This window comes from Xyrauchen texanus, chromosome 12 (assembly GCF_025860055.1).
Source record: "Xyrauchen texanus isolate HMW12.3.18 chromosome 12, RBS_HiC_50CHRs, whole genome shotgun sequence".
Classification (NCBI taxonomy): Eukaryota; Metazoa; Chordata; class Actinopteri; order Cypriniformes; family Catostomidae; genus Xyrauchen; species Xyrauchen texanus.
The window spans coordinates 31,668,347-31,678,509 of record NC_068287.1 but is presented as its reverse complement, the minus strand read 5'-3'; the positions used below and the strand labels follow the sequence as shown (position 1 = coordinate 31,678,509).

General features: G+C 43.0%; 1 pseudogene; it reads right to left on the bottom strand.

Moving 5' to 3' along the window:
* Positions 1–1,923: 1,923 nt before the first annotated feature.
* On the bottom strand, positions 1,924–2,358 carry LOC127652343 (polyadenylate-binding protein-interacting protein 2B-like; annotated as a pseudogene).
* Positions 2,359–10,163: the final 7,805 nt, after the last annotated feature.

The following is a 10,163-nucleotide window of genomic DNA, read 5'->3' as shown; positions in this document are numbered from 1 at the left end:
GGGACTCAGTACACGCTGCCTCTCGCATGATACAACCAGAAATGCGGCTCGATTTGTTTACAGGATAACGCAGTTCACAAACTTGATTGGTTTTGCTTTCATTTGAACATGCAGCATACTTGGAAGTAAACAATTATAGTGAAAAAGAATTAAATATTGATCTGTTTCTCACCCAAAGTGATCAAATCAATTTAGAAGACATTAATTTTGCCACTGGAGTTGCATGGATTACTTTTATTACAATTATCTGTGCTTTTTGGTGCTTTAAAGTGCTGATCACCATCCACTTGCATTGTATTGACCTACAGAGCTGAGATATTCTTCTAAAAATCTGACTCCTCCTCATCACACCATCTTTTAACAGCTTTGTCTTTTAGACACTTTGGTAATTTATTCCAAACAATTGTACTTGTATATAAAAAGGTGTTTTTCTCAATTAGACTTTTAAACCTACATAAATAGATATTTGTGTTACTACATCTTGTGGCATAATTATGCTGAACTTGGGTGATCAGATTCCTGCTTGTGGAAAATGGGACAGCCTCCTCCCTGCAAAAAATGAAATTGACTTATCCTTACCTAGGCGCAGATCAATGCGAAGTAGAGGTTGCATCCACATCTGTCATCCTGTCACCTTGTACTTTTCGCTGGCAGCAATTTTATTCAGAGTGCGCTTGTCTTTCAAGAGTTTATCGTAAAATGCAGAGCAGTCAACTCCAAAATTAAGACATACAAAAAGCATTGCCTTCATGACTGTTAAACTGAGTCTAGACTTATCTGGTGTCCATGCCGCGTTCATTATTGAGAACACACGCTCCACAGATGCAGATGTCCCAGGCAGGGAAAAAACAAACTCCATTAGACCTTGGCTAAGACTCAATGATCTATCTCTTAACTAAGAGTTGATGATCTATCTCTCCAGCTCACAAAAAACATTTGTCCATCTCTCAGACATGGCCGTCTTTTTTCACGTCCCACTCAGTGATGCAAGAAGTGACAATGTTTTTGCACAAATGGTCTGCATTTATATGGTAAATGGTCTGTACTTATATAGTGCCTTTTTAACCTTAAAGGTATTCAAAGTGCTTTACACTGTGACTCATTCATACACACATTCACACACATGCAAGGTGCTAGCCTGACATTGGGAGCAACTTGGGGTTCAGTGTCTTGCCCAAGAACACTTCAGCATGTGGAGTAGTGTGGGCCGGGATTCAAACCACCAACCCTGCAATTAGTGGCCGACCCACTCTACCAACTGAGCCACAGCCAACCCTCAATTTGTTTTATTTTTAAAGGAGGGAACCTGCTTCTTTTATTTGTTTTTTTTTCCAGTTTTGTTAATGCATGTTGCACACAGTGACAGAACTTCAATGGAGGAAGGAGAAAAGAAACAGGAAAAGTGTTTCTATGAAAATCCTTCAAAGGTTGTCAGCAGCCACCATTTCTGTCCATCGAATGGTCCATCTGCCAATGGTCCTTTAAACTGTCAGGTTTCCTCTGACCCAGCCCTATTCCCTCCCTCCTACTCTAATGACATACGCCTCCCCACCAATTGGCCTTCTAAAGAAAATAAAAAACTGGAAAAAAGAAAATGGCAATGACACAGGGACAAACTGCTAGTCACAATAGTGGAAATCACATAAGTGTTCCTCTGGGATTAACACAACGATCTTCCAGGAGAACTAGCCACAATCTGCAGCGGTCCAATAGGAACATTACAATGATTAACCCGCCCACATTATACATGGAGACAGACAAAAATAAAAAGCTTATAGAAGAGCATCCAGTACCCCCCACCCACAAGCCCCACCCCATCAAGCCCCACACACCCCCAGTAAGATTGAAGTATGTGTGAGGGTGACCTCTGGCAACCAGAGATCACATAAAGTCTCTATAAAGGAGCCCCTAACGGAAGGGTCTCTAATATTTCTTGGCCTCTGGGTTCAAGCTGCTCTTGCGTGCAATGTCTTCTGCGTTTCCATCACTGACTGACAGGCCGCTGAGCTGTTGTTGGATCTGCCCCACACCAGGGGAAATGTCTCTGGAAGGAATAAACCAATCTTGATCCTCCAACATCTATTGGAAACAGTGCTCAAGAAACTCCTGCTCCAAGAGTTCCTCCTCCACCTGCCTATTGTACTCCTCATCGTTCTCCATCCATATGTACTCTGCAAAAGGGTTGGCATCACCCTCCCTGGGACCATTCACAACATTCTCCTCTTTCCCTGGTCCGTTGACTCCTCCTGGTGTCTTCGCTACCTCCGGACTGTTAATATCAGATGGTTCAGGCATTCTAAAGTTTCTGTCTCTTTAATCTATCGCCAAATAAGTCAACTGAAAGTGGTAATTTTCCTATTTGCAAGCCCACTCATCAAAGAGAGTGGCTTCATCAATCAAACTGAGAGTGGGGATTCTGGAGTAGACGTAATCGAGGCTGCTCTGAGTGTCTTTCTACTATGAGATGTCTCTCAGATGGGCCCACTCAAGTTTTTCTGTGTTCTGCAATGAGCTGTTCCAATTTTGAAGGGAATCCACTGATGCTATATAAATGTTTGTCACTACACAAAAGAAATCATCTGCTTGTTTTTCACCAGCCTTAACCAGAGCATCCAACTGCTTTTTAATGTCAGAGGGTATGAATGATTCCTCCAGCCTGGCCTGCAAGACTTTTCTCAGGTCATGAATGTGCAAAGCCACTTCTGTGGCTGTTTTGTGGTCTTGCTCTACTATCTCCAATGCACGGTTAAAAGTGGCTTTTTGCTTGAGTGCGAAGCCAATCCAAAGTTTAGTGCAAGAATCGCTGAAAATGTCTCTTAGAAATTTTGGGCATTTATCTTGAGGAAGAAAGTATCCACGCAGACCATTGTAAATGTGTTGTATTCTTTCAAGAGTTGCACCAAGAGAGAGGAAAACGTGTGTTGCCATGTTGCAGTAATTTCTGACAGTCCAGCTGCACAAAAGCGAGTATGTTGCATATGACAGCTTCAGGTTTTGTGCGGGCAGAAGAAAATTATGGATCATACAGTTTCTTGATCAGTTTCGCAGTGCAGTCAGCCGATCGAAAACTATGGCCGTGCACAACAGAATAAGCAAAAAGTTCTTCACTTGCATGCACCTTGTCAGATTTGGAAATTTTCTTCACAGAAAAATCGCTAACACCTGGTGTTGCACACTTACTTTAGCAGCATCCACATGCTTTTTTGTATGAATATCCTGTGCGATGTCGGTGCGGCCTCCATGGACGATGGAAAAGTGAGCTCCACAAATCTCACACCTCATTTTATTAGGCTCTGTCTGTGACTCCTTTTTTAGAATTGTAAACTCTTTTTGAAGATCCTCATCCTCAAGTACATGCATGCTTCCTTGACATTTTTCCAGCCACAATTTCATCAGTATGCTCTTTCAAACTGACTTTTCAATCAGTTCATTAACTGGATGTCTACTGATAGGGGATTGTGATTGGATAGTTTAATCCAATCATGTACTTCATACAACACAATGTGATTTTATTGGTTTTACAAGCCATATCCTTGGCTACCTTTGATTAGAATACTCAGGCGACTGAGAAAGCCACTTAGGCGATAGAGAAATGTTTCGGGACATCTGGCCACCCTATCATTAACCAAGTTGAAGTTGAACCAAATTATTTTTAATTTTATGGGTAAACCCCAATTTTATTAAAACACTCTTTTTGAGTGAATTTAAATGACTTCACCTGTGTGATATTCTTTTATGACAAAACAATCTCATTAAAATCCCAGTTCTAACTTTACTACCTTCAAGCAATTGTAGTGCTTCTCAAAGGCTGCTGACAAACACTTGCACAAATGACATTTCACTTTGGGTCAGCACTGCAATTAAACCTGACATTTATCTTATATGATGGTTCAACTGCCTTCTTAATATTAGCTGTTAACATCCTGTTAAGAGTACAGCCCCAGCATAGAAAGGCACATCAGAAACTGTTGCACATTTAATATGGTGTGAAAATATAATGCTTATTAATTTTCTTTGATTCATTAATGAATATCACTTGCTAGCAGGAGTGATTTTTTTTTTTTTTTTTTACAATAGTTCTATAAACAATTGGTTCATATTTACATTTAAGTAATTTACATTTTAGTCACAATATGGCAAAGTATTTTTGCTCCACTTAAGATAATATTTCCAAGCGAAGTCAAAGCAGGCTCAACTGTTGCTTGATGCCAAGTACACATAAACATCAACAGTTCATGCAGAATCATGACATGCAGATAAGCTGTTTTTTAGAATCATATACAATTAAAGAAAAGAATCATGCTAAACAGAGTATGTCAGCTCAAATCTCCTCCACTCTTCTTTAGACTGAAGCTATCATATGTGACACTGCCATTGGCAGTAGTGGACTGCAGCATTGCCCTCCCCCACCCACCCAACCTTCCCCTTGAGCTCTCTCACACTTTGTCTCTGCATTGTCTACTGGCACTGGAATCAGTCCCTGATGCTGGATCATGTTTACTGAGCTATTCTTTACTCAGTTTTGACATGCAGTTATTTTAGGTGCTGCGTTTGCCTGTTATGACATTTTAATCTCATACCAGTATTGCATGAATTTCCTGTGGAGGCACATTGACTAATAATATGCTCATGCATTGTCATGCTAAAGCAGAGTCTCCCAAATATCTTTCAGTAATTGTTTTTTCAATCCAGAAATATACCAAAATAAATTATTTCTCTCTCCGTGTTTGCCCCAGAAATATAATTCTCCAAAAGCCTAGCTTCCTATCCTAGCTTAATATGTAGACACAACTGTACGTGTCCAATTAATAGGTTGATCACCTCTCATAGGTGGATCACATTGCTCTTTTTCTTTAAGCATCCCGACCAGCCTGGCAAAACAACATTGTCTCAACCAATGATGTGACTTTCTGTTTGACCGACCAGTGGGAGAATGGGGGGATAAAGCATTTATCAAATACATATACAGTATCATGTTATATAATCTCAACGTGGAAGCTTGTGTGGAAATGTTCAACTCTGATTTCCCCGAGATGCAGGTGTGTGACGTCACACAAACATGATGGCACCCAGAGAGATATATAAAGTAAGTGATAAACATTCACTTTATTCATTTATATAGATAAATACAAGTTCAAGTTTCCTCATTACATGATATTAAAGCTTGTTTAACAAATACCTGCAGAAACAGGTGTATATAACATGGTAAACATGATCATACATACACCTGTATCACAAATGCTAGCGCTGCAGCATTGTTTATCAGTTGGGTTGCTAGGAGACATCTCTAGTAAAAGTTGAACCCCAGCTGAGCTAAAGGGAACATTGCAGTTGTTTCTTTAAACGTCATCTTCCGAATGTCGGGAAATGGAATGCATTTATCGTTGGAGATCGGAGATATCAAGTAGGAATATCCCACATTCGACTTGAATGGAACACAGCATAATAACTTGAAAGATGCATTTTGATTCATTTTAAAGCAACATGTAGCCTAAAGCAAGTGCTATGCAACAGTCTTAAACATTGGCTGCCATGAGCTGCAGCAACAAATTATGAGTTTGCAGGTGACTGACAACCAAAAGCCTACAGCAATGGTTGAAGTGACACTTTCTTAATTCAGTGAGATCATCAGCTGGAAAATGAAATTAAGTAGCAGCCCCCCTAAAAACTGTTTTAAATCACTGCTTCTCTAATGAGTTGAAAACTGAATTATTGTTCACTTGGCATGTAAAATTACACTAATTCATTCCAGAATCCTTGCTATTTGGAGCGTGAACTTCTGCTGCCACATTTAAGAAAATGCCACTTTGCTCTCCGGGTGTTCCTTCTAGAATTTAAATAACATGACCCAGTCTGAGATCATGCACTGGGTAGTGTGTCATGGTCCTGTCACTCTGTCAGTCTGGGTTTTTGTCTGATAGGACCATGGCATTATCGTCCTATGACTCGTTGTCTGTCTTTGTGTGAGCATGTGGTTTTGGTTGTATTCCCTGCCATGCGCACTTCAGTCTGTCTTGTTTCATGTCTGGAGTATGGAGTCCACCGCGCTTATGTCATCTTGGCAGTGTGCACACTCTTCATTAGTTTATGTCTGTCTCTCGCGAACATGGGTGCACCTCGCGTTGTGCTGCACACCGGGGCCGCGAACTGTCTTGACAATTTGCTGATGGTTTGTGTGTGGCCGAACTCTCGCAAAGGTGTTCTGATTTGTAACATAGTACACTAATACGTTATTCAATTCTAAGTGTGGTCTAAATTATTCATGAGAAGGAATCTTCCATATAATCACTGCACTGCCTGCATGTGCTTGCATTACAGCAGAGGATTTAAAATCACACACGTACATGACAGCGGATATTTTACACTAAATACATTATTGAAATCAGAATCACTCTTCAGAATGCACCGCAGTTGATATGGGAGTGAACATGAAGCAGCTGTTTGTTTAAATTAGACATATATTTAATCGTATCATATTACATTACATGACTAAAACTAAAGTTATTAATGTAATCTTGGGGATTACATTTTATGGTAATGTAATCTTATTACTTTTAGATTACTTCTGACCTAATTCTTGTTTATTTGATGTAACATGCATTTGATAAGGATAAGCTGGTACCATTTTTACATATTGTTGCTTAGATTCATTAAAGGGGTCATATAATGCCATTTTTGTACAAGTTAATATGAATCTTTAGGGTCTAAATGAAAACTTTGTAATATACTTTTATTAAAAATTCTCATTAGTATTTTAAGAAAACACTAATTTTACCTGCTCAAAAACAGCTCTGTTTTCAGCCCGCCATTTCAGTGCATATGACTTTAAATGATAATGAGCTTTGATCACCCCGCCCCTTCTTAGCAAAACCAGCTTTATACTGACCCTCGTTTATAAAGCAGTCTGGTGAAAAATGATTCGCGCAAACATGAACGCATTGACATTGCTCGTGGGGAATATTCCCATCGTAAACAAAACTCAGACACTGCGTCTTCAGCGGTTCAGATTTAGGAACATGACTGCTGTGTTCGTTATTACACCGAAGAACAGAACACCACAATCGCTTAGGCGCCATTCTGCTCCAGCATCAACAATCCTGGGAGGGGCGTCCGACTGTGTGAAGTCACACGGTCGAACGGCTCGATTTGAGGCAGGGGAAAATATATAAGGAGATTAAAACAAAAACACTGGATGGATTTTTATCATAATAGGATGGTTGTGTACATGCACAGCCAACACACATTTCAGTACAATCAACTTGAAAAAGTGCATGTACCATTATATGACCCCTTTAAATAAAACGTACTTAATGGTTCAAAATCTGAGAACTGATATGGTTTTTGTATATGTGTTATTAAATGCGAAAAGGGCAGTCATATATTTTGAAGCCAAATACAAAAGTAATTTGGGAAACTAAAATTAACTAACCACATTAATGCAGTCATTTCAGTATTTATGTGTGGATTACTGCATCATCTTCAGTGTAATTTTAGGCACCTGGCCGATTGCTTATGCCAGGTCTGTTTATGCTGTTCCACTGCTAATTCCACTACACCTTTTCTTTCGCTCACTGTCACTCTGCCTCGCTCTTTCCCTCTTCGCTTTTCCCACCCCTTATCTCCCTCGCAGGTCTCGAGGAAGGAGGGTAAAGCCTGCCACCAAGCACGGCCGGAAGGGCAACCTCCTCGGAAATGCGGGGGTTGTATGTCATGCTGGGTGTTCTGAGGCAAAGGAGGGAAGAGTGCAATGAGGAGAAGGAGGGTGGGGCCGGAGAGATAGAGCCACACACATCTGCTTAGCTCATCTGTTTCTCTGGGGTTGAGGCTCAACGCCAAGAAAAGCGTCCTCTCTCCCACTCAGAACACTGTCTATCGGGGCATCGTATGGAGTTCAATCTCAATGCGGGCACAACTGTCTCCCGCTAGGATTGAGTCCATTTAGATCACCCTGAGCAAAGTCAGGCTAGGTCAAGGTTGCACTGTTATCAGTATCAATGATTTCCAGGTCTCAGGGCGAATGCTTCCACAGTGATCCCTCTGGACCTTCTGCTCATGAGACCGTTTTTGTTGTGGCCAAAAGCCAGGGGATTCTTCCAAGGGCCAAAACCCCTAGGCTAAATAGGGTTACGCGCCTCAGGCTTCGTTCCCTTTCTATGTGGTTCAGACCCCGGTTTTCTGCCTTGGGTCCCACTCTAGGTGCGTCTTGTTGTCGCAGGCTGCTAACGACAGACGCCTCCCTGATGGGCGGGGTAGCGGCCTTAAGTGGTCATCCAGCTTAAGGGGATAGGAGGGTCGTCAGCTCGGTTGTCACAGTCACTGTCTCGGGTTGATGGCTGTATTTCTGGCCCTGAAATACCTCCTCCTGAGGCTGCCATGTCTTGGTGCGGGTGGACAATGCAGCGGTAGCCTCTTACATAAATCATCAAGGAGACCCACGTTCTTGTCAGCTGTATTTCTGACACGTTGGGTTCTCCTTAGGGCCCAGGGCAAGCTCCTGTCACTCAGGTCAGTTATATCCCTGGATGCCCGTATTTTGGAGCAGATTTACGGTCCAGACAGAAAATACCAACGGGGATTTAAGAACTCCACCCTAAGGTAGTAGTTGCCCAGAGTTCGCCAGCAAGGGTTTTTGCCTCTTACTGATAGCACCACGCTGGCCGAACAGGGCTTGGTTCTCGGAGCTAATCTCTTCCCTCGACGGCTCACCTTTGGCGATGCCGAACAGGAAGGATCTTCTGTCTCAGGCACAGGGCAATATTTCATCCCTGCCCCAAATTGTGGAATCTTTCATGTTTGGCCCCTAAGGGTACCAACTGAAGGACACAGGGCTCTCTCCTGAGGTTATCGAGACCTTTTTAAATGCCGGGCTTTTTCCACTTGGAACAAGTTTGGGTGAGATCTTAGGGCAGAAGAGGACCTCTTCGCCTCTATGAATAGCGCAATGTCTCCTCTACTTCTCCCTGAAATCACCCAGCCCCCTTGGGTCTGGACGTTAAGACACATACATGACCCAGAATGCGTCTATATGCATTTCTTTCCCCGGTTTCTCTGCTCCCGGGAGTCTTGGCAATGTTCACCAGCAAGGGTCTTGCCTCCTATTAATGGCGCTGCCCTGGCTGAACAGGATATGGTTCTCGGAGTTAATATCTCTCCTCGACGGCTCGCCTTGGGCGATTCCGAACAGGTAGGACCTTCTTTCTCAGGCTCGGGGGACATATTCATCCCCGGCCCGAATTGTGAAACCTTTCATGCTTGGCCCCTGTAGGGTATCAACTGAGGTTCACAGGGCTTTCTCCTGAAGTTATCAAGACCATTTCAAGTGCTAGGGCTCCCTCCTTTGGAACTGATCTGGGTAGATTTTACAGGGCAGAAGAGGACCTCTTCGCCTCTGTTGATAGCGCAATGTCTCCTCTACTTCTCCCCGAGTCACCCAGTCCCCCCCTCGGGGGTGCTGATCGTGGTGGCGCATACATGGCACAAATGCTCCTGCATGCGTTTCCTTCTAATAAGTTCAAATTACAGAACCAGCTAACTGCCAGTTTGCTTCAGTTCTGGATTTTCTGTGGAAAGAACTGTCAGCGGGCACTTGCCTCGCCACTGCCAGGTTCTATGTGGCTCCCACTTCGGCTTGCCACGCCTTGGTGGGCGGGGTGCCCTCTAAGAGGCATCCTTGCTAGGACCTCTTCATAGGGTAAGACCCCCCTTTTTAAAACCTCTAGAGTCAGCATTTGTTAGACTTCTGACTCTCAAGATGGTTTTTCATATGGCAATTATGTCTCTAAGGAGACTTGGGTACCTACAGGCTCTGTCTCTTTTGCCGGCCTGTTTTGAGTTGCCCCAGGTAGGACCAAGAGCATTCTTTGCACCCTCACCCTGACTACCTGCCCAAGGTGCCTTTCTCGACCCTTGGCCAGTCATTCTCTAAGCCTTCTGCTCCCTGCCGTTTGTAATGCCGGAGCAGCTAAAGACTACTCAGACTTTGTCCAGTCTGTGCCCTTCAGAATTATGTCCACCGCATTTGCTAGTGGCGTAAAGTCAGGGCAGCAGTTCTTCACTTCGAAGCCGTGACCGGGTTGTCACTTTGGGTGAGGGACCTTACTGCCCGGGCCTACGAGGCGCGCGTTCAAGCTTTGCCAGTAGGTTTTAGGGCGCACTCTTCCAGA